Source organism: Bactrocera tryoni, chromosome 5, assembly GCF_016617805.1.
Source record: "Bactrocera tryoni isolate S06 chromosome 5, CSIRO_BtryS06_freeze2, whole genome shotgun sequence".
NCBI classification, from domain to species: Eukaryota; Metazoa; Arthropoda; class Insecta; order Diptera; family Tephritidae; genus Bactrocera; species Bactrocera tryoni.
The window spans coordinates 75,153,773-75,180,615 of NC_052503.1; the positions used below are offsets into that span (position 1 = coordinate 75,153,773).

At 38.3% G+C, this 26,843-nt stretch overlaps 1 protein-coding gene across 2 annotated transcripts in view; it reads right to left on the reverse strand.

Annotated features, from left to right (window-relative positions):
• The window catches only part of LOC120776675, a 222,251-nt gene extending 196,624 nt beyond the window's left edge, over nt 1-25,627 (reverse strand). The window contains exon 1 of one of the 2 annotated variants that reach the window (XR_005705453.1): nt 25,359-25,627. The gene's annotated coding sequence lies outside the window, so the exon portion shown is untranslated. The remainder of the gene's footprint in view (nt 1-25,358) is intronic. The other variant, XR_005705454.1, reaches the window with a different exon arrangement.
• Between the last annotated feature and the right edge of the window lie 1,216 nt (nt 25,628-26,843).

Sequence of the window (26,843 nt, forward strand, 5' to 3'; positions counted from 1 at the left end):
GCGTCGGGATAGAGGAGATTTAAATGTCTTCTTCTCTCCCATGAAGTAGAACTTTGTCCAGTGGTCCCATGGGAGTGAAATAAGATGGGAGTAGGTTAGGTTTAGCGGATTAAAGTCCCGCACTCCGGCATACGACGCTTCCTTTTACTATAAAAAAGGGCAATCAAGGACAGAAAAATAAGTAGGAGTTCTTTCTAAGCTGCTGGATGTTAGATCAAGCTGCGATTGAGTCATTTTTGTACTAATCTGATTTCACATATCATGTTAGATGAGTACCATTATGGTATCCGTGGTTTTCTCAACAAAAAAAGTTTAAATTTATAAAGCTCAGCAGTTATCTTTTTCTGGAAGTGTAACTGACTTGAATTCCCTTTAACAGCATCCAGCAGTAGGAAGTGGCATAGTCAGTTCGTTGAAGGAGTGGCAAGTATAGAGATTTCTGAAAGTGAATGCCTTTAAAGTTACACACATGTCGTTTATACACACCTCTATACATAGCTAGGTGTATTTGTATATTTGAGTTTCATTAAGAAATACGGAGGAGCGAACTTATAACCCAGCGGTGGCGTCTACACTACCTTTCCTCAACCACACCAACCAACTTTTATATACCAAGGAAGCTTACATAAGTGAATCAAAAGCACGAGTGCTTGAATGTGTTGGTGTGTGCGTGCGCGCTTTGAGTATGTCAACCGCCAAGCGATTCCGCACGTGTACTTAAATTCAAAGGTATAATCTATAATAATGCACCCGAGAAGTACTTGTAGATAATAATATACAAAATAAGAAGACGCAATGATAAGGACCGTGGAGGATGCCTGACTCACATATACACGCCGTGTGTGTGCGGCGATGCGCAATTTTCGTTAACATTTTCCTTTTGTAAAGCCAACTTTGACGTTAACTTTCGACTTTGTGGGTTATTTTCAACTCAAAAATTGCACGAAAATTGCGGTTACACGTCGGCGGCGAAAGGAAGTTGCACGTGATGGCGCGCAGGAAGGCGCTGCGCAAAGAAATGGGAAAGATGTTCGCAAAATGAATGGCGGGTGCTTATAAACTTAAGTGTATATATTACATACTTATAAGTACTTATGCAACATATATGCTGGCAAGCACACACCCAACACACACACAAACCCACCGACCGACACATGCTTGAATACAATTTTATTTGAAGGTATTCAAAGCGTTTAAGCAACGAAAAGTTTTCACAGCAGCAGCTCTCTGTGTACATGCATTTGTTGTGTGTTTGCCACGCAGCGGGTGGAGGCGGGGTGCTTGGCAAATGAAAGGGTTGTCGATTGAGGTCGTTGAAGCGCTGTGGTTATGTGCTTAGGGCGACCATTAACGAAATACTAGCATATATGAAGGCGTTAGAGCACATATGCGCGTTAGTACATCAATATTTGCACACAGGCACGACTAAAGCACACATATGCTGATATATGTACACGTGTGTGCGCCTCAATTGCGCTTAATAGCTGAGGTTGGGCATAACTGCGCGCTTGTACTGCGTAAAATGTAGCATACTGCTCTGCGCCGCATATAGACTGTCGCTCCAGCATGTGCCGCTGTGTGTCCATTTCAGCGTCAACGTCTGCTTGTGGCACCATGAAGCGCGCCCAGCAGATATGCGTGTCCGTAGCACTCGAGTTTTTTGGTTAATACGCAATTTCGTTGGATTTCTGCGTGTGTGTATGTGTATTTTCGCTGAGTTAAGCGGCCAAAAGGTCAAATGTAAATATTTTTCGTTTAACGGTAATGGATGCTTATTTACAGCTGGTCGCATAATTTCGACAACTTCATAATTTGCAATTTGCCAAAGCCTTACACAGCTGCAGCCGGAAGCCAGTTTTTGTGGAGGTTTTCATGCTGTTATCCATCAAATTGAGCAGATGAAAGTTGCAGATGTGTACATTTTTGGCGGTAATAGCGAAATGAAGTGTATATGCAGATACACAAAATGCTAGAAGACATGTGAAAGGGTTCTATTTTTGCCACTACCTAGGGTTGCCTAAAATTTAAGCATTTTTAGCGCTTTAAAAATGAGAATTTTTTGTGGTTCTTTAGGTTTTTATGAAAATCTTTGATGCTTACGCTTACAATTTACGCTAATAGATATCAATTTTCGATTTTGGCAGGAGCTGCATGCACCTGAAATGTGAAGGTGTCGCTGTCCAGCTGGTTGATGTCTCCTTTTAGTAGAGGCTCACATCACCGCCGTCTAAAAAGTGCGATGGATGGGACAAAAACTGAGGCGAGTGGGTTCTTGTGGCATTTACTACAGTGCTCATATAAAGGAGCGGGAGAGAGACTCCGTCGCCGAGTACTGGCATTCACCCCCGTCGAGGAACGTTTAGCCACAATTCGCATCAAAGCAAAGATTTTCACCAAATCGCTGATTTGCGATATGGTTAACTGTAGTACTAGATTCCAACATAGAAAAATTCACCAAGCTACCTGGCTCAAGTGTTTTAGACATGCGTACGATCCGAAGTCCTAACATCAACACTTGCAGCAAAAAATGCAGGTCAACAAGCAAACGAAGGGTTCAACATCGAGAAGCTGCAATCACAATATACGGTCGAATGATTTTCTACTCGACTTGCACTCCTGCTCTCTGAGAGCACTCATCAGCAACTCGGTATAAGGGAAATGTGGGACGGTATTTTAAGCTCCTTACGTACAGCCGCAAATGAAACCATTGGCTGTCGAAAAAGCAAAAGAACAGCTGGTACGGTGATGAGTGCCGCGTTGCATTGGAGAGAAAACAGACTGCCTACCTAGCAACATTACAATCAACCACAACACGTGCGGGATGGGATAAATACCGAGAGCTGAAAAGGAAGCAAGACGCATTTCCAGACAAAAAAAGAGGGAGGCTGAAATATGTGAGAATGAAGGGCTAGAAAACTGACCGACAGGGATACTGCTTTCGAAAAGATGCGGCGACTAACAGCAAGTGTCAAGACCGGAGCATACTCTTGGTGATTTAGTGACTGATGCCCAGAGCATACTGAAATTATGGAGGAAACACTTATCCAGCCCGCTGAATGACAGCGAAAGCATAACACCTGAAGATGGTGAACCCGATTCCACAATCGATGACGATAGAGCAGACGTTCCATTGCCCGACCATGAAGAATTTCGAATAGCAAGTACACGGCTGAAGAACAGTAAAGCAGCGGGGGCCGATGGCGGATTGCCGGCTGAACTTTTCAGATACGGCGGCGAAGAACTGGTAAGGAGCATGCATCAGCTTCTTTGTAGAATATGATCGGACGAAAGCAAGCCCGACGATCTCAATCCACAAGAAGGGAGACCCCACAATCTGTGCCGTGGGATAAGTCTCTTTAAATTCACATGAAAGGTTCCGTCAAGCGTACTGTGTGAAAAATTAAAGTCCACCGCCAACAGACGGATTGGATGTAGCTTTGGAAAATCAACAACTGACTAGATATTCACGATGCACCAAATCTTGGAAAAGACCCTTGAAAAGAGAATAGACACGTACCACCTCGATATTTGATTTTAAAGTTGCAAAACTAATACAGCTGATATCTTTATACAGATGTTTATTATATTAATTACTTTTTACGCACTTCTGACTCATTTTAAAGTCTTCACTTTGCCCACTGAGTCATTCTGAGCCTGCTTAGTCACAGCTAAGCCACGGCCCACACCTATTTTACAAGAAAATATTAAAAAGGAAGTCTTGCATTTCAACGCTTTACATTTGCATATGCGTTGATATATGTACATATATATGTGTATTTGTTGTTGTTTTTCTTCTTGCATGACAGTCTTGCACGAATGAATGACATTAATACTTGACGTTGTCGCAGTCGTAAATTAGAAAAGCTGTTACGCGCCTGCCACGCGCACGCGGTTACTTGTACAGCAACAACAACACAGCTACACTGTCGCCCCTACACTCGCGCGCTAAATTCGCTGATTTTGATGTGCTGGAAAAAATGTGCTCGTAAATTTCGAAAAATATGCACAAAACTGCTGTTACAGCTACCGTTGTTTAGCAGCGAGTTTCGCTATCGCTGCTGTTGTTGTTGCTGCCGTTACTTCACTCACTGCAACGCGCGTATTTCACTGCCACCGTTGGCTGCTTGTCTGTGTCGCTGTGATTAATTTGACGCAATTGTGTTTTATGAGACGAAAATCCTTTAAACGCGTTTCGCGCACATCAAAAGCGCAAATTTAAAGAAAACCGTAGCGCACACGAAGACGACAGCGCCATAACAAAATGCTAGTTGGCATGTTAGATGTCTGTGCGGTAAGTGGGTGAAATTTCTAATTTAGTCAATATGCTGCTCTCGAATCGTGTGAATTTAATGCTGATGCGCTGATAAGAGATTTATGCGTTTCATATTCGGCGCCTGCTGCTTGCATCGACGACAAATGGCGCGTGCGAACGGCGCGATAATGGCAGAGAATGACATTTTATTGCAGCATATTTTGATTTTGCATATTCCACACTTTTAAAAGTAATATGAAGATGAAACTGAAGCAGTTTGGTATGCTTACAAATATTAATAGAAGTGGCAAGAGAACGCAAATACAATATTTTTTGTGAGGAAGGGCGTCGTAAAATATAAGAGAACAAATAGCAGAGACTTTAAGATGATAGAGCTATAAAAATAAAAGAAAAAAGTTAACTTGAGTTGTACTGGAACAATAATAGCCTTCGTGAATACCAAAGAGTAATTACAAGAACTTGATCCTTGATTCGTCAGTTTGTATGACAGTTACATATATGCTATAGTGATTGAAATTGAGTAATTACTTCAAAGATTATTCAGTTGCTTTAACCAATAATACCAAACAAATTTGGTGAATATATCTCTTCAAATAAAAAAGTTTTCCATACAAGGACATGGTTTTGAGCATTCGATTTGTATGGCAGCTATATGCTATAGCGACTCGATCTAAACAATTTCTTCGAAAATTGCATTGTCAACTTGGGCGATGGCTCATGCCAAATTTGACGGAGGTATCTCCTCTAATAAAAAAGTTGTCCCTACAAGCACTTGATTCCGATTGTTCGGTTTGTATGGCAACTAAAGCTAAAGTGGTCCGATATCGGTTCTTTCGGCAATTGAGCACCTTCTGGGAAAGAAAAGGACGTGTGCAAATTGTTTTCTCAAAAATAGACTGTAAAGTTACAACTGATTCTGGACCATGCCCATTCAGACTTGCTGTTGGTTCGCACATGCCAAACCCTTTACTACAATGTCTTTGCTTGTGAATGGTCCACGGAACTGCATTAATGTGAACCAATATATCGGTATACCAGACTAATCAATCTGTTCATCAGGCAGGCCTTTCAGATCTAGCGGTCGTTCATTCTTCCGCTTTCATTGCGTTGCCAATCTTCTAAACTCTTGCTGACTATCGCAGACCAAATTCTCAGACCTATACCACACCAGTTTCGATTATTTGTTAATCACCTCAAGATGTTATTCAACGTAACTCGATTCGTTTTACGCTTCTCCATATTTGCTTTCTCGCCCCCAATTTCTTCGCTGCAGAAAGAAAAATTTGTCCTGTCTATCTTCGTGGTCATATTTGTGGAAATATTCTCTAAAGCAATCGATTTTTAGTCTAGCAAGCTGACGATTTCTTACAGTAAGCCAGTCTTTGATCACTCCATTTTCTCATTTTCTACGCTACTACTGCTACTGCGTTAGCACTCGCGTATCCGATGATCTTCACCTCCCTGATTAATAATAGGTAGTAGTGCAGCCCCTCGTAGACTACATTTCACAAAAGTGGACCAAGCAAAGAGCCCTGTGATTTTCCACCCATTACCGTATCTGGTTCATGGGATGGCTTATTTGGCTTCTGTAACAAGACAAGCCGCTGCTTCTCTGGAGTTAACCTGGTCTGGGGTTACGAGTATGTCTGTGTCGCTTGAATTACATCCACCTCGTTGACTGGTGTGATGTCTAAAGAGATTTACTGAATATCTGATATCTTTGAAGATTCCCCCTCCGAAAACAAAAAAACATGGTTTATTGAAATCGAATAGATAATCAGAATCGTTGATCTCCAATATGGATACCTGTCAAAGGAGAATACAGTCTGCATGATTTTATGACAGTTATCTCGTCCAACTGCTGACAAACATTTGATTATATAGAAGATATGGCGATGAATATGCTGTTAATCTCAACAAATCTGAGTGGATCACTTTCTCTCTCTCTCTCTTTATTCTCTGATATGTTGAAATGGTTAAGCAAGGTATAATAGACAAACTTCACAAATTCTTTGCTTATCTATGTATATCTAATCCAGCTTAGAGTACTTTTATGACAACTACGTATTCTTGAAGCCACCCCCTGACAACAGCTTGTTGATGTAAAAAATCTGGAAAAGAATATAATGCTCGTAGTGAAGTAGATCTCACCAAATCTGACTGGATCTCTCCAGCCAGAGTACCGAAACTACAAATAGATCAACCAAGGCTGCGTGCGCAATTAAGCAATCGCAAGAACTTGGATCTTGGCTGCATCTTTTTAACCAATAATCCAATAAAACAATTTGATTTCATCTGAACGGAAATAAATTCTTTTGAACCAATTATCCAAGAAGACAACTTGATTTGTCTTTACGAAAATGCCGGTTTTTTCAAGGTCAAACCAGATCTTGTAATATGAGTGATCAGAGTTCGATTCTACAGTTTTCATCTTTCGTTGTTAAATTCGCCATTGACAAGCGCTTGAGAATTTTAAGATAATTATGGCACTATCATTGTGATAAACGTTATGTGGTTTGCTGCATGCCACACATACTATTATCTACCAAAAATGCCATGAACAACGGTGTTGATGCAGCTACATAACTCCATCTGTTTCAATGCTGTACTGGGCTGCCATCACTGTCGCTGTGCTTTATCCACACGATTGAGTGAAGACTAAAGCGTAATGCGGTTGCAGATATGTGTTTTAGGGTGGTTGAAAGTAGGAGGAGGCAGCAAAAGCCGAGGTGTGGAACTTTAATACGCTAAACCTAACTTACTCACAACTCCAGACTCTCCCACGGAACCGCCTGATTAAGTATTACTTCGTGGGAGTGATAAGACATTTAAGACGCCGATATGTCTCAGTTTTGTCATGATTGAGGCAGCTTTCCAGTTCTCAGTGGACTAAGAAATGGAGGTAGTCAGGTTTTCCACCGTAAATCTACCTCCGAGTGTAGTTTTAAGTTTTTAGTTTAAGAATACATGCTCAGAGTCTTCAAAGCACTTTGAACACGTCGGACAATCCGAACTTATGTCGTGCTGGAATCTGTACAGGTCCACTTAAATATTGTTATTAAGTATTAGGGTTAGACGCAATTTCAGATCCCCCTGTCGGCTGTATATGCACGAAAGGATGTCCGGTATCATTATGTGAATCGACCGTCCTTTCAGTGAGGCTTGCCAGCGCTGCTGACATAAAACTGACTTTCTCTTCTCTTTTGGCTCTCATAGACGGCTCTGATAACTTCTACATATACTCGCTCATATTCGTCACCCTGGATATCATCTTACTGGCTATTGATTCAGCAGCCTCACTTGATATTTTTCGGAAAGCTCTAATAACTCTTAGTGCCGACAGCTTGTACACTGTGCTTATTTGTATGGCATATGTGAACTTACGTATATGCAGGGTGCCAGAAAACATTTTTACGTAGTGGCTGCTGTTACATTCTGTAAGTCCTAGCATAACCCTGGCAACATCACACCCTGATTTTCGGAAACAAAGCATGATCACCCCAAAAGACGCACTTGCTAACTTCAAAGGATTGACTCACATCCACGAGTAATCCAAGTAATTTGCTGGCTTGCAACAAAATGTTGCAAGTGCCTGTAGTAGCAACCACAGCGCAACTGCTGTGTTTACGGTCGCAACGTGCGAGATCAAAAGTCATAAAAATAATGGACATTTCAATGCTGAAACCCAGGAGGCGCTGAAGATGCAACGCGCAAGGGGAAGCAAAGTTAAGCGCGATCTAAGCAATCAGTTGACGTGAGTGCAGGCGGCGAGAGCGCAGTAAATGTTGTGTCGAAATTTGCCCGCTTTCACTCGATAATGACAGAGATTAAAAATCTACTCAAAGGCGAACGGCAATGATTATGCGGCGGGACGCGAGCGGCTAGCGCGTATATAGACACACAGAAGCCGCGAACTAAAGCAAAGGCGACAGGCTGCCACATAAAGTGGCACCTATACATAAGCAATATATACACAAGATGAAAGCTTGTGCAGATGTGTATATGTGTATGTGATATATAGGCTTGCCCTCGTGCAACGCAAGCCATTAGCAGGCATTCAAAGGCAAACAAAAGCAACGGATCTACGCTGAAGCGCTACAAGCTTACAATGCGGATGGTTGAGCACTGGTAGAGCGGAGGGGCAGCGGCAGCATATGGGGCGTGCATATGCAATGACGCAAGGAAACAATTACAAGCAACGTCACAAAATGCTTTGTAGGCACTCGAAGCGCAATAAAAGCGCGCGGGCACGGTTAGGGGTGGCGCTGGCAAGGCGCAACTCTCCGCCAACAACAACTGTTTGGGGCCAGCAAATGCGCCTAAACACCATTAGGTAGCAGCCCATAATCGCTGCGCGCCGTAATGGCCACACCGGCAATGCTGAGTATTTTTAATGCCACCAAATCGCTTATAGCCGCCCAGCTGCCACCTACCGTCTCAACGGCCGCACTGCGAGCACTAAGTACCGCGCGCTGGTAGGCATGTGCGCAGCACTGCGAAGGGGCTGCAAGCATATTCGCAGTCACGTTGCATAAACAAACAGCACAAGGCGCGCGCTGAAAGGAAGGAAAGCATATAGAGCTGGCCATAAAAGGTAGATGGCAAAAATTACATATCGCACATACAAACACACACATATACTTGGAATACAACACACTGTAGCGCAACGTAGAAAAATTGGAAACAAAATATGAGTACGCATTTAAGTTGCTACTAAAAAAATCTCAAAAAGCGCTATGAAAACGTTAATGGCAACGCAAACGTTTATGGTTATGTCAGCGCAGTGTCGCGCAGGTGGAGCACACTTTTTTCGCAGAGTGTCGCCCAACAACAATGATACGATGGTGGGCAAAATAGCGGAAAACGAAAAATGTTTCCGCAATGCATACGTTAGACAGAGGTGGAGGTGTGCGGGAGTTGGAGGAAATGTGGAAGTGGGAGATGAAATGCTGCTGCGAAGTTGCAAGTGACGGCCAACTTGTTCAAAAACGCCTGTTTGCCCATAAAAGACGCGTATTATAATAAAAAAATTATTTTATGAAAAACTATAAACGAAAAAATTGTTTTAATTTTTTCAAAAAAAAAACCGTTAGTAGGCGTGGAATGGCAACAAAACGCATTAATATTTATATCGAAAAACAAAATTTACAAAAGCAACATATTTCGTAGCAAATACATTTTTTCCTTTACCCCCACACTCGACGCCGCTGCACGCGCTATGCATTTGCACATTCAAAAGCTTGTACACAAGTGCATGCAACTGTTTTTTTTACGTTTTAAGGACTTACGCCGCAGCAAACACTCAAAGAGCGGCTCAGCATGCAAACGCACACATGCGCGTACACTTCACACTCGCCAACAAAGCAGCAGCACTTGACGGTGCACTTTCCACTAATGCATTCGCTTTCCTGGAAAAACGCACACACACATATATAATGGCAAAAATATTTGCATGTGTGTGTGTGTGTAATATGCTACAGCGATGTGTAAACTTGCCAGAAGTGCAGGATTAGCGGCGTTGTTTTAAACTTCGAACAGGGATTTTGCAGCGTCTACGCTTGCAACAGAGTGTTAAAGAAAATTGATTTTCAAAGGAAATTTTGAAAAATAGCAAATCTTACAAAGCTTGTAGCTTATAAGTTGATATGATGAGAGTTAATTTGTCGATTAACTACTATCCGACTCAGCCAGACGCCTGTCTGTAGAAACGCAAACTAGACTCTCAGTTTTTGAGATATCGTGCTTAACTTGTGCACATTACTTTTTATTCACAAGAAATCCCTCATTTGTTGCAACCGGCTTTATCGGACAACTATAGCATATGGGTGCCATACAAAATGAACCATCAAAATCATGTATTTCTATAGAAAACTTTTTTGTTTGCCTGGATATCTCACTGAAATTTGGCATGAATTATTTTCGAAGGTCATGCTACAATCTCCGCGTAAATTCTTCATATCGGCCTGCTACAACATATAGCTGTCATACAAAGTGACCGATCGTACTCAAGTACTTGTATGGAAAACTTTTGGATTTGATAAGATATCTTCACAAGATTTCGCATGGATTATTTTCTAAGATAATGCTAAAATATGTAGCGAAAATTACTTGATCTCATTAACATAGCCTATAGCTGTCATACAAATTGACCGACCCAACTTAAGTCCTTATATGGAAAACTTTTCCATTTGTTGGGATATCTTGGCAGGAATCATTATCCAAAGAAATTGTACAATCTCCGAGGAAATTTTTCTGGTCGGCCCAATATAGCGTATAGCTGCCATACAAACTGAACGATTGGAATCAGGTGCTTGTAGGGAAAACTTTTATATTTCTCGAGATATCTTCACGAAATTTGGCACGAATTATTACCCGCAGCAACGGTATAATCTCCGAAGAAATTATTCAGATCGGTCCAATATAGCGTATAGCTGCCATACAAACTGAACGATTGGAATCAGTTGTTTGTAGGGAAAACTTTTACATTTCTCGAGATATCTTCACGAAATTTGGCACGAATTATTACCCACAGCAACGTTATAATCTCCGAAGAAATTATTCAGATCGAACGGCTATAGCATATAGCAGCCATACAAACTACACGCTCAAAATTACGTTCTTATAAGAAAAACTTTTTGATATTACGGTATATCCTCATAAAATTTGCCAGGAATTGTTTTTTGGGCAACAGTATGTAGTATCTGAGGAAATTGTACAGATCGGTCTAAAATAGCATATAGCTGCCATACAAACTGAACGATCAAACGTCCATGTATGGAACCATTTTATATGTTCTAGCTTCGTTGTAATGGAAGTGAATGTGTTTTCTGCTTTACGTTAAACTTTATACTTTATAAGCTGCTTTGCTGTGGTTTAAGAAATAATAAATAGTTTGCTTCCTTCACGTTTTTAACTCCAGAAACACTGCTGCTAGTATTTAGCGGAAATCTCTAGAAGCTAAATCTGCACAGCAGGTATGTTATTATACTTATGCATACATATATGCATATAATATATGAATTTATATAGTACACACATGTATGTATGAATGTTTAACGCTGCCACTCACTTTCATCGCACACATGTAGCAATGAAGATAAGAAAATGCACAACTATGCGCCAGTTATTACAGATTATTAAGGATTTGCGGAAGGACACAAAACCAAAGCACACTTACACACATACATATGCAAGTACCCTCACAAAACAAAGCACAGTTGAAACAAACAATTACAGCAACTCCAACAAGCATGTAAACTCGAAAAGTTGCTGGGGGGGCATGTGTGTCTGCTAGTTTGTGGCAATATTATTAATAAGCGCAAGAGGAAGAGTGAAAATTGCAACAGGATATTAATATCCACACACGTGCGTATAATTACAGCTACATGCAGATAACTGCACGCACAACGCTACTTATATAGCTAACTTTTTTTCTGCTGTACTCGTATACAGTATGAAGGTGGCAGGCTGTAGCGGAAATGCGTTGTTGAGAGCTGCGCACAATGTTATATGCGCATATCAACACATGCATATATGCCTAGCTATAAATATATACATACATACACATACGTACATATAAGTGAGTTTGTGCGTAGCTGTATACATTGCCTGTATGCGCAGCATTAAGTTGTTATGTGTGTGCGAAGTCGTTTACAAGCGAGCTACAGCTTGCTTGTGAGCGTGTGCGCTGTGGTAATATAATCAGCTTACAGCACACGCATACCAATTAGAGGCCTGAAAGAGAATCCTTAATGTCGACTTACTGCTGGTTTGTGTTTGATTTCTCGAAAAGCAAAGAGTAAAACGAGTTTTCACGCAATCAAACGAACTATGCTTGCAAACCCACTTTGCATATTTTTTTAATAAGTAATATTAAACAAATTTTTTTTTGAAGCTAATTCCGTACCAACACAATTTTTTAAAACTGTAAATATTTTACGTATTTTATTTTAGTATAATATTTTTTTTAATATTTCCAATTTAGTGTACTTTCATTGCTTTTCTCACAGGGCTAATTCGTTTCATCTCCACTTATTGCGCATTTATTCCAGCTAACAGCACTCTAAAGCACGCACTTAATTATTTATGCGTACATTTGAACTTCCCTGTGAGTCATGTATGCGTAAATGGGAAAACCGGCGCTAATGAGTAAATCCTACAAAGGAAGCAGGCTTAAACATGAGCAATGCAGTAGGCATACTGAGAACGATAAAAATATATGAAAATATCAAGCTATTTCTGCGTCTATGAATATGCCACATAGTTACGTTATGCTTGCATTATTAAAATAGTAGAACTCAAAACGTAAACTACAGCTGTACTGAAGCTAAACCACACTATACAAATAAAGAAGTTTCCATACATGAACATGATTTTTTTTGTATTGTTTGTATAGCAGCTATATGATATGGCAGGCCGATCTGAGAAATTTCTGCAAATATTGTAGCGCTGCTTTAGAGAATAGGTCATGTCGATTTTCATGTAGATACCTCGTAAACTACAAAAGTTCGCCATACAAAAACTAGATTTTGTACGTTTAGTTTGCATGGCAGCTACATGCTATAGTCATCTGATCTGTATAATTTCTTCGTAGATTATACAGTTGCTTTGGGTAATAATTCCTACAAAATCTCGTGAAGATATCTCGTAAAATACAAAAGTTTTTCTTACAAAAACTAGATTTTGAACGTTCAGTTTGTATGGCAGCTATATGCTATCGTGGTTCGATATCGTCCGTTTCGACAAATGAGCTGCATTTTGAAAAGAAAAGAACGTGTACAAATTTTCAGATAGATATCTCAGAAACTAAGGGGCTATTGAGGGTATAATTTTGAGTATAATAGAGAAATTGATAATTGGTTAAACCAGAATCAAGTATAATTATATATATTAAAGATGTATATAAAATAAAGCTGGAACTAAGTATTCGAACACAAAATTTTATTTATTAATGATGTCCATATGTATATATGTATGTACATATGTATAAGAGGATGCAGAGAAAATTTTACATTACGTATTACACAGTCGTCATGCAAATGTTACTCATACGCACCGACACTCTCATTGTACGCTACAAAAGCTATACTTACATTAATGTACGGCAGAGATTACCAAGTTTAAAGTTAAATTTAATTCTTATATATAGTTTTATATAATTAACTTTTGGAAATCAATGATTTTATGTAATATTTTGTCGTGGCCAACGGCTTTTAACAAATGACAAAAATGCCTCGAAAGAAACTGTATGGGATTATGTAATTGCCCGCTTGTGTATGCATTAAATTATAGTAAATAATAAAATTTGTTATGTTTGAATGTAAGACTAGGGTTTTTTAAGCTCTCATAAAGTTGTGAAGCTATTATAGGCTTTAAAGCTATGCATAAGTATGCTCCTATCCTCAGGAAGAATTTTTAAAAGCCCGCTTTTATATTTTAATACTAGTCCCACAGTTTTTGAGACATCGCTCTGAAATTCCGCACACGTTCTTTTCGGCTCAAGAAGCTGCTCGTTTGTTGGAACAACTGATATCGGAGTACTATAGCATATAGCTGCCATGCATACTGAACGATCGGCATCAAGTGCTTGTATCGAAAGCTTCTTTATTTGAAAAGTTAGCTTCACGAAATTTGGCACAGATCATTTCCTAAGCCAATGCTAAAATATCTGAAAAAATTTTCCAGATTGGACGGCTATAGCATATAGCTATCATCCAAAGTATACAATCCAATTCAAGTCCTTGTATGGAAAATTTTTTAATTTGGCAAGATATCTTCACGAAATTTGGCACAGACTATTACCTAAGTCATAGCTATATTTTCCGAATATATTATATACATCGCATCACTATAGCATATAGCTGACATACAAACCATACAATCCAACTAAAGACCTTGTATGGAAAACTTTTTAATTTTACGAAATATCATCACGAAACTTAGCATGGATTATTGTCCAAACCAACGGTATACTCTCCAATGAAATTATTCAGATCGGACAACGGTAGCATATAGCTGCCATACAAACTGTCGTTCAAAGTATAGTCCTTGTTAGGAAAACTTTTTATTCTAGAAGATATCTTAACGAAATTTGGCAAAAATTATTGCAGGAAGCAACTCTATAATCTCTGCGGAAATTGCTTAGATCGGCCCACTATAGCATATTGCTGTCATATAAACTGATCGATTATAGTTAAGATAAATATCTGTATATAACCTTTTTTGCCGCAAAATATGCACTATAATAAATATATAGGCTATTTTAGCTTCCGTGAAAACGAAATTAACTTTTTGTTTTTGCTTACCAATAAAATATGCATTATGGTTTTAAAGCGTCGAAACATATTTTACACAGCTACGCAATTTTTCCTACACAAGTACATAGTATATATCAAGGCTATACATGCAAATGAAGTACGCTACAACAACCTGTAGAAAATCCGCTTTTGAAGACTGACAGAATTAATTTCAATTGCGCGTCGGAGCATAAATAAGCAGCCTTGCGCTTACACAGCCACCCAAGCACACACCCACCCGTGCGCACAAAGTGGCGCTGCACAACCCCTACCACGACGTATACAATCAAACTTTTCCAACTTTCGTTGCGAAGTGGTTTTTAAACTTCGAAACCACAGCAGCGGCTTCAACACTTGAAAATGTCACTTTTATACAGTTATATTACAGCTTTGTTGAAGCATACACCGCCCCAACCTGCCCTCACAGCAACCGCACCAGCAACGTGTGGTTTCGACGTTTGTTTTTCTTTAATAGCGAAATTATGTAATCATAATGCCACACATGTGTACAAATGCGTACGACTGCTGGTGCTACTGTGTGAATGTGCGTGTGTTGCCACATATCCTTCTGCGCTTGTATTAATTATAAGTGTATGACCGCTTTGCTATTGCGTGCTTGGCAGCAACGCAAATTCAAATGCAACAAAATATAAATAAATATATAACAAAATATATAACTTATGTATGTGTAATATATGACAAAACCGTCTGCGACGCTCGCTTTATGCGCGAATTTCCGCGATTTCTCGCATCCTTCTTAATTTCCTTTGCTGTTCTCGCTACTTTGTAACCGCAGCACGTTTGGGCGCCTGAGCCGTCGCTATTCATTTCTTCATTTCTAATTTTAATATGCATTTTATGCCTTTACATGTGCTTAACGGCATGCTAGAAATTTACTGCTATTTTTAATGCGCGTTATGTGTAAATTTTTAATTGCATTGAAATGCTTTAACTTTGAGTGGCAGCGGGGCGGAGCAGGAATCGATATAACTTTATGAGTGCGCTGGGGTGGCGTTGCGCATATGTTAGGCGTGGCAATTTTAAACTGACAGTCAATTTAAACTAATTAAAGTACAAATAAATTTAAGCGAAATGAGAATGAAAAAATAATTCTATCATCGATTTTTTGGGTATGTGAGGTTATACAGAATATATCAGATAATATGAGTAGACCAGAAACCATACTAGAACACAAAAATTGGAGGCTAAAACAATTTTTACGATGTTTTTAGATTGGACTATATATCAGAATGTCTTAAAATCCTAAGCAGCCTAGAAATAATTCTCGACCGATACCTCGATAATACCTTTCACAAGTGCAAAGTGCATAAAAATATTGTTTTGCGATTTTGACCGGTCAGTTTGTATGACAGCTATAAGTTGTAGTAGTCCGAACCGAACTACTTCTTTAGAGACTGTAATGCTGCCTTAGAAAATAATACATGCAAAATTTTAAGAAGTTATCTCGCCAATTACAAAAGTTTTCCTTACAAGGACATGATTTTGATCAATCGGTTTGTATGGCAGCTATATGCTATAGTGTTCCGATCTGAACCATTTCTTTGGAGCTTGTACTGCTTTTTGGGGCAATAATTTCTGCTAAGCCTTATTAAGATATTTTCTCAAATAAAAAAGTTTTCCATACAACGGCCAGATTTTGCTCAATCAGTTTGTATGACAGCTACTAGCTATAGTATTCCAATCTGAATTATATTTCCTAAGATTCTCTATTTGTCTTGGATAACAATTTTTGCAAAATTTCGTGTCGATAACTTGTAAAATAAGAAAGCTTTCCATACAAGTACATGTTTTTGATTGATCAGTTTGTATGGCAGCTATACGTTATAGTGGTCCGATAGCTGCAGTTCCGACAACTAAACAGCTGCTGTGATAGGAAAGGGCGTGTGCAAAATTTCAGATCGATGTCTCAAAAACTGAGGGACTAGTTCACGTAAATATTTACCGAAGGCATTCTAAAGGGTTAGAATATGTCTTACTAATATTTACGCCAAAACTCTTGAAAAAGTCTATTTATGTCCTAAAACTTTAAATGCAACTTCAGTATTAAAACTTCTTCTCTAATAGCTTTGACAGCGCTTACGCGGTTACAGCCGACAATATGGAGGATGGAGCCATGTGTTCACACAAGTGAGGAAAGTTCTCTGAGCGCCATACACTTGGAAGTGGCCCGAAAGATTATTTTACATATGGCTCATGCAGCTCACGACTCCGGTCTTAGACAGGAGCCATTCGGCTGAAGGCGAGCTAAGTGAGAAGGCGAACTATCCTTCCCCAGGGTAGTGCGCAGGATTTGGGACCCGCCACGTAAAAAGGCTTAACAATGAAAAGAAGAAACAGTCTCCGATAAGAGACCCCCTTTTGATGATAATATTTAAACTAGTGCTGTGAAAATAAGGCTCTTCTGTATCTAAAGCGGCTTTGGATTCAACCGATTTTTGAAAGAAAAAACTCAAGAATAGAAATATATTCATTTGAAACTCAAAATTTCGCTACTTCGCCGATTTTTTACGAAAAGTGATTTGGTATATATCTGTTTATAATCTTTTACTTTACCAAACTGTCCAAATTGAGCGCAGTATACCGCTACTGAGGACTCTAGCACCTCTTACCCGGTTATAGCCTCTAGTACCTACAAATGGAGTCCAAACTCGCTGATCCTCAAATTTATGAAAGCAATAATTTTATTTTACTGGTTTTTGTTCTACTTTGCGAAACCATTAATTACAAAAACCGTTAACAGAATTTCTTTGCGTTTTTATTACTTTTTTGTTTAATCTTTGCTAAGTTTCGTTCACAATCTTAATTTCAATTATGTTAACAATTTGCATTTGCCCGCGTGTGAACATAAATTAGCGCCAGACCGAAATAAATTTCCAAAGTCGCCTATAAACAAGACACTAGATCAACAAATGCTGAGCACGCCAGCGGCGATCAGCGGTATAAACTTGTACGGCGACTTTTGCCAATTGCCGAATAAATCACTTTGGCGCCAGCAACTAACAAAACTTATTAATAATTCACTAATACAAAGCGCGCAGCTGCAAGTGTATGTATATGTGTGTGTGTTTTTGGCTGTGTGTGATGGATGGCAGCGACAAGCGTGCATAAACGCTCCGGCCAGCCGAACCAACGCTAACTTATTATGTTGATGAGACAGGGTATTAGCAAACAGCGCTAAGCGACTAGTGTAAGCGGGCTTATAAATATTTAGATGAATTGTGGATGCTACCACTTTAGAGGCGCCAAAATATGACAACGCGCAGCGTAGCTAAAGACGAGCGCGGTTAATACCTTTTAAGCCTGAGTGAGTAGTTGAGTGTATGTGTGCGTGTATGTGTGTGTGTGCCTTGGTCAAACAAAACTAATTTGGCAAAAATCAACATGCGATTGCCATAAATATTAATCCGCTGTGCAGCTAGTCAAGTGTAACGTGCGACGCCTTTTGTTTGTGGCAGCAGACAAATTGCTGAATCAACAAAAGTGTGGAGCAGAGAAGTGGCGAAAAAAGTGCCAAATAAAGCACAGGCACGCAGATGTTTGCAAATGCTTAATAAAGCAATGCCAACCAAAGTTTCACCGAGCTCTCGACTATACAAAGTGATTTAAGACTAAAAATCACAAAACTTTCGCCAAAAATTAGTAATAAATAAATATTATATATATGAAAATAGCCAAATTGGAGAAATGACCACAAAAGCCAGTGGTCACAAACAATAAACAACAGCAATAATAAGAACAATAGGAGGCACACAACAGGACTTCAGTTGATATGGAGGGGGGGACGCAAATTCAGAAAGCAAAAATGAAATTAGAACAAACTTTTTGACATAACAAAGCGCACGCATGTTAATTTAGGAATAGAACACAGAGCTGTCCAACTAGAGATGTACATAGTTGGGAACAACGAGCAGCAAATAAGCCCTTGCAAATCCAACTACTTGTAGTGGTAATAAACAAGCTTAAACTAAATCCATAAACACATATTTGTATATAAATCTATACATACATATATACATACATGCATACAAATATATACATATCTACATGTGCCTTGGTATTAATTTACTCACGTTTCTGTGTTCTGTATTTACGGAAATGTGACCCCCACAGCGCAACACCTAACCGCTCGCCATTAATCATAATGATAAAGCAGCGCCAGTTCATATCAAGTGTTGTATAGGTTTATAACGGTCAATGCATTGCAGAGGTTATGCATACTGACACCTAAACTTGTATGTGTGTAAATATGTATGCGGAAAAATAATCTCGTTATATACAAATTCATCACTCTTTAATTGCTTTACTAACATAGATATTTAGTTATGTGGATTAGAATGAAGTTGCGCGCTTTCGTGCAGTAGTTAGAGGTTATGTAGCTGGCATCCAATAACGGTAGAGAGGTCACATACTTATTTCAATAATGGAGTTAAAGTAGTAACAGCAGCGGATTAAAATTGAAACTAATTAATAACGGAACAAGTAATACATGATGCTTGATGACAATTAAAAAACTTACTTTAGATCCAATAAAATAAAGATTTTTCTAGACTCGAACCACTCGAAACTTTCTTTAAACCAACTTTAGTTTCAAAAGAATAACGATTTTGATAGAATTGAAATTTTCTTCGAAACTAATTTAGGTCCAATAGCAGAAAGACTTTCTAGAATCTATGAGATTCGAACGTCTAGAAAGTTTTTGAATTGATTTTGTAGATACATGGTTGGTATTGTGCCTCTGACGTTTTGCAACTGGTTCAACCAAAGAAGTACACATTATATGCTCTTTTTTTGCTTACAATGGATAAAAAAAACTTGACCTAGACCCCATATAATTAATATCATGACGGTCACCCGGCTTACTGTATTGCATAAGAATGATGATTGTATGTGAGGAACCTTTATGAGACTTTGGGCGCATTTTATTAGTCTTTGGCCTTTTGACTGCATGTAATATTGGCTACGATGGCTAGGTTATGTTTTCCGTATAGATAAAAACACTACAACTTTGAGAGTATTCGACGCAGTACCCTCCGCAGGCAGCAGAGGAAGACCTCCACTCCGTTGGAAAGACCAAGTGAAAAGGAGGACTTAGCTATACTTAAGCGGTGTCTGCGTCAATAAAAAAGAAAAAATATTCGCAAAAACTAGATAAAATAATAATCTATACTATCTCCTATATACTAAATATAAGATCTTCAAACTTTCCTCAAAATTAACTGAACTTATAATATTAGATATACTATAATTTAATGCCATGTAAAATTGGTCTACGAACTACCCAAATTCCCATACAGTATATAGTAATAAATTTGCTTGGGTTCCGAACCTCTGGTTGACGTTTAGCACCTTAAGGTATTTCCCAGCCTTTGGTTCTGGCAAGTTGCAAGAGTATGCCAAGGTCGGTTAGATCCGAACATATTACTGCCTTACTTATTCCTGCCTGATGTATTTTGTTGAATCTATATTATATCTGTATATGTGACCTGGTCTACGGAAAGGGGGCTTAGGTGTCAAAAAAAAGGAGAACAATTAATGAGATAACAAGAAACTGATGATTATTTTTAACAACTTTTTCCAGAAAACTAGTTTTCGCACGTTAGCTCCCTTTTCGTAGATCAGGTCACATATAGAGTTTCTCGAGGAGAAATGAACTCGAAATTTTGGAACAATAGCTCAAAAACTCAGGGACCAGCTTTTGTATATGTAGACAAACGTACAGGCGAACCTGTCTAAATCGACTCGGCTCATCGCGCTGATCATTTATATATGAACTTTATAGAGTTTGCAACGTGGAAAACTTAATAAACTTTGTTCCGGGGTTAAATATTATAATATTGAGGTAGCGTAGGTTAAAAGTGGCATCTTTTTATTAGAAATATTTAATGAGAAATCTCAACGAACTATGCTGCTATAAACAGAAACTGTACATCTCTAGTGTGAAGTAATATAACTCTTATGCTCCAGGGTTGAGCTACAAAGTTCCAACAGAAATGCGAGGCACATAATAGCCAGTCTACGTTCTAAGGCTTGGTTACTTAGAGCACTCAATTTACTTATAATAATCCAAATATTTTAACTACAAAAAATTCATAACGGCTTTTTCTTTGATTAGCGCCTTGACTAGCAGGCTTCCCTTGAGCAGGTCACAAAACGAAAATTCCCACACTCACTTCCGTACCAGCGCTCCACCTACACATTTGACGCTTCATTATAAAGTGGCGTTACAATTAAAGTCCTAATTAAATATACATATGTACAAGTATATATGGGAATATGTATGTATGTACGCATGTACATAAGTGTGAGTGCCAATCAGCAGCACAAGAATTCGTGCGCTCATTTAGTTATCAGCGCGTAATTATTTTTCCTGATTGTTGGAAAAATAATTGTGAAACAGTGAAATTGAATTAAAAATATGCTAATTAATTCTCATACTTGCACGCACCGCTGTCTACGCTTCCGAGTTGGCATGTTTCATTAGCACAATACATTTTTTATGGACCCGCACCTTGTCGAAATGAATTGACCATAAGCAAACTGAAGTGAAACGAACTTGTCCAGCGCGCTACAAACACATGCCTATACAAGAGTATACATATATATATATATACATATATGTACACATACATATTAGTAAAGTAGAACTTTTGCAGCTGCTTTGTGCGACTCCCTACAAACATATGCGTGTGCGTGTGCGGTCAGCGGCTGCGGCTTTGCATAACTAGTCAGCTAGCCAAACGGCCAAACAGCCACTCATTCATCCGTCTACGCATAAATTGGCCGTTCTATGCGTTGGCATTTACATAAATGCGGGAAGTGGCTAAAATTATTATTTCCATTTTCATATTTTTCCAGTTATTTAATGTACATTTGTATTTGCGCTCACCGCAAAGGTGCTGGCTGACTGACTGCCTGTTTGGTTGGTTGCTTGCTCGGCTAGCGGACTTTCGTGGTCACAGCGCAAGGTGAGATACATGGAACAGCAGCTGAGCCTACAGCGTGGTGACACGGCAGTGTACTGGTTACTAACTTGCCAATAGCGGCTGTCTAGCATATTGACCAGTTCGCCCGCTTGCAGCCTACTCAACGGCTGGAACGCTGGCCAGACGTCTGGCGTGCCTTATCTTGTGTCGACACGCACATGTATCCGTGTGTGTCCGAATAAAGTGCTAATTTTGCATATCAGCTGCTATTCAACGCCGCTGTCACTTCATGAGCGACTGTCATATTTTCCACAGTCCTCATACCGACCACTAAGCAACGTGTTGCGGCTGCGGCTTTTTCGCCATTGCGCGTAAGCGGGTATACACGTACGCACCTAACGGCCACTCACGCATGTCGCACGCACTGACGCGCTCTTTTCTTACACGCAACGCTGACTGAGCTGTGGCTTAGACAACTTGACCGGTGCGACAAAAACGCCGTCGATTTGTAGGCGTTGCGGCGGCATTTATGCGTTTAGCTATGCTACGAGGCGTCGTAAAATACGCTTAAGTAACTTTTACAAATATTGTTCTTCCATCAACCGAAATTTTCCGAATTCGAAATTACTTTTCCGACCAACAAGGGCGGCTTAGTAGCGGCAAGCACTACAACAAATTGCTGAAAAACTCCGAAAATGTTTGATTCAATTCTTACTAATGAAGGCAACAAATAAATTTGGTCTGTTGTTGGTTCCGGTTGTTACCCTGGCTACACGCGCCGTATGGGCTCCACACAATTTGTGCGGCGTCCGTCTGCTCGCTGGGTCACGAACGTGGTCTTGCGTTACAACAACTGCGCCGCTAACAACGCCAACGCACAGCATAAAACCGCCACTAAGTCCACCGAGCTATGGTAATATGAAATCTACATAATAGCAAATTAGCATAATCTTTTATCTGTTTATTACTTTTTTCCTCTTTTGATTTTCATGTTACGCGTTTCGTCGCGCTTTTTTAGATTTTCTTATTTGAAAAAAAAAAAATAATAATAAAAATAATAAAAAATGGAAATAAAACAATAAATTTGGTAAAATTTCGGTTAGAGGTCAGTTATTAGTTACTCGCGCACAATGCGGTATAAGAATAATTAAAGGGTTACATACACACACACTCATCAGCGCGAAGGTTTAGTGTAATACGCGCATATGGCTGTGTGTGAACTCCCTATAGGCCTACCATAGCTGGTTGCGGAACAGTGGGATAGCGGCGTGGCTATAAAATCTTTAATGGAAATAATTATAGTAATATAAGCAGTATGTAATCGCTGAGTGAGATAATTGGTGTGAAACAACGGCGCGGAATGAATAATTAGGGAGAGGCACACAATCATGCTGCAGCGCAATAAACATACACTCACACAGACATACTTGTACGTATGCATATATTTTTATAGACTGATCCGCAACAATTAAAATAACGCTTTGATTTCTCTGGATTTGTTATACCCTGAATAGGATATGTTAATATAACAGCTGGGTCCATGCCCGTCTTGCTGTCAACATATCGCGAACTAGTCGGTCCGTTTTTGAGATTTTGATCCGAAATTTTGCATACGTTCTTTTCTCGGTAAGAAGCGGCTTATATGTCAGAACTGCTAAAATTGAACAACTATAGCATATAGCTGCCATAGAAACTGACCGATCAAACTAAAGACCTTTATGGAAAACTTTTTTGTTTGAAAAATACATATATTCAAAAAAATTTACACAGATTATAACCCAAAATATCACTACAACCTCCGCGGAATTCGCTTGGATCGAACTACTATAACATATAAGTAGCTGTCATACAAACTGTACGATCAAACTCAAGTGCTTGTATGGAAAACTTTTATATTTGTCAAAATATTTTCACGAAATAATTCACAGATTATAACCCAAATCAACGCTATAATCTCCGAATATATTCTTCAGATCGCACCAATATAGCCTATAGCTGCCATACAAACTGAGCGATTAAAATTAAGATAACAACCAATTTATACCTTTTATTAGATTAGATACTATATATGAATATGTACATATATGCACTTGAGCAGGGTGTTATAGCTTAGTTGCAAGCGAAGACAACGCTTTTCTTATTTTGTATGAAATCTCCACACGCTTCTCGTCAGCTTGCTAGTGTTTTGCAACTACTCGTATGATACATATATAATTTAATAAATAATTGCCGGGCTATATTAGAAATATATTTGCATTATACAAATCCCAGACACGTGTAACTGATCATTTATCATGTAAAGTAGTTTTAACTTTTTTCTTTTGCTACCACTGAATCATAAGTATTTACACCGTTCGTGCTCAGCTTACGAGTTAAGTTTAATACAAGCTCTGGTATTGATTACAAACATGTCGCGCTTTAAGCAAGTTCGTGATCATTCGTTTGGTTTAGTAAATTTTAGCAATTAGGTTTTAGTTTTCTCAGCTTTTTACAATAGCGTCTTTTATCTCATCTTGTTTTGTTTAGTTCAAGATCTCTCATGATTATGAAAAGTTAAAAAATTAATAAAAAAAACGACTCGTAATACTCCTAAAACAATGAAAAAAAAAATTATTTAAGGAATCGTGGTTTTTTCAATAAAAAAATTATCAGTTTTACTCTTTACTAGTTGACCTTTCGGTCTCAATAAGTAATCAGTAGAGTCTCACGCAAATAATAAATTCAAATATTTATACGCTGTCTATCATTGTGATATCTGCTAATCTAGTAAACGTAATTTCAACGCTGGAGACCTGCTTATCGGTTACCCCCATGTATTTGTGAACACACACCTCCGCCTCCCAACGTCGGACACGTGCTGGTTGTAAAGAGATAGCTTAGCACATTTGCGGTCGCTGATACTCAAAACCTTTTCAATATATGCGTTTATTTGTGTATTATTTATTATTTTATTTTATTTTGTTGTTTCATTTTTGTAATTTATTTTAATTTTTTTTTTACTTTTTTATTATTTTTTCTTTAATATTTTTTTTTTTTACATTTGTTGTTTTGTTCACATAATATTTTTTATTTATTGACGCGCTAAGCGTCTGGCTATGCGACATCAGGCATCTGGCGTCTGTCTGATAAGCGCACACGACAGTCGCTGGCTTTGTTCACATACATACATATGTATATGTATATGTTTTTATGTCTGTGTGAACGTGTTTTTTGTACAATTATTTGTATATATGATGTGTCTGTCTACGCGCTAAGCTTCCGCGATTTCCTGATGCAATCCATATAAGCTAGCGAGTCAGTCAGTCTGAATTGCGCGCTGTTAGCTAAGTAGATAAGCATGGGTCCCAAAATGTGCTAAGTAGCTGATGAGCGTACAATTCGATAGTAAAATCAATAAAAAAATTGTATTTTCACACACACAAATATAAATTTTTAAATTTTTTTTTATAGTTCACTCATGACCTTGCCATATATATTTCGCACTAAAACGACATAACTTAAATTTTATAAGAAGAATAAAACAATTATACTCTGTAGTAATATATTTCAAGATTTTAAAAAGCACCTAAGAATTAAATTTCATTCAAATACCACAAAAAATTGCGAACAAATTATTGTAATACCTAAACAAACTACGCCTTAAAAATCGCTGACTCGAATTAGTCTCTTAGACGAAATTGTTCAGAATGACATGTAAAAAATTTTCTACATACGCGATTTTTTATTAAAAAGAAATCGACCCGTTCTCATGTACATACAGACAGAAATGTTTTATAAACAAATATAAATTATATTTTAAATATAAATTATGTATATAAATTTCAAATAATTTGGTTACAAACTCACCCTTTACATAATTGCTTTGACAATATTACACCACGCGTTATTTTTTTTCACAACACTGTAGCAATTAATATCCGACACTCGCGACGTAAGCCAACCGCAAAACGCATTAAGCTTGTTACATTTATATCTACACGCATATGTACATATGTATATACACCCACGAACAAACCCGACAACGCACTTAATGAATTTGCACAAAAACTCATACTTTCGAGGATTTTCACGCACTATGACTTTCGTGACACCATTTTTTGCACGTAATAACGATTTTAACTTTAAATTAAATAAGAACACAATTTAAAACTTTCAACAAATACTTTTCAGTAATTTTAAGAAATATTCGCTCTCATTACCACTTGCAAGTACGTATTTTTACTGTTACATTGCATTCCTCAATTGGAATAATTCAGCTGAGTTCTCCTTAATTTTGCATTCCACAATTGTCGAAAATTCGAAACTCTTCCAAATTCTCTCAGGAGACATGATTAGCTATTATTGCATGCATAATATTTTCAAGGTCAACTTCGAACATTAAAAGATTTGCAACAACAATGCAAACAATCATAACGTCACTCTGTTCCATTTCGCGAGTGATGAGCACGCAGCTTATGTCACGCATATAGGAAAGCATGAGCGTGTGTGTGCGAGCACTTTGCGCAGCATTGATATGCAGGTGTGACTATTAGATGTAAGAGCGCATAACTGCTGAAGAGAGCTTTGAAAGCGAAAATGAACTAATGTAATCGAAAAGGTGCTGGAAATTTTGGTGAGTGGGCGAACTCATCCTAGCGTCTTGGGAAGAAGTGTTAAGAGATCAGTTAAATAAAAAATAAAAATAAAAAAGAGAAATAAACTTAAGAAAGGCTCAATATGCATGTTCATATGTACATATGTATATTGTGTTGATTAAATATACATATGCATGTATAGTAGCTATTTATTGGTTTCAAATTAATAAATAAGAAAAAATAAATAAAAAATTTTATATTTGGAAATAATATTAGAAATACAAAGGAGAAAATAACAAAAAACTTACAAAAACAAACAATTTAAAGGAATAAAAAATAGAAAAAAAAAACAAAACTTAAAAATTAAAAAAGCTGAAAACTTGAAAAATTAAATATTAAAAAATTCGTCATAAGATTTGTTAGAAAATCGAAAATCATTATACGTATGTTTTTTATGGGAGTTGGGATAGTATCGACCCGATTTTATCTATTAACCATTATCATGTCAGATACGAACCGCATGTTCCCTGGGTTTCCAATCATATGGAGCAAAGTCAGCCGGATGTCCGGAAATCCTGTTGATAGTTATATGGGGGCTTGGTCAAGTTTTCGTCCAATTGTATTAGGCGCAACGATATACTGTTATAAGTAAAACATGTTCTGTAATGTTTATTGAGATAAGTCAGATATTGACCGATGTCCCCAGCATAAAGTCACCCAGAAGTTCCAAAATCTTTATATTAGATATATGGGGCAC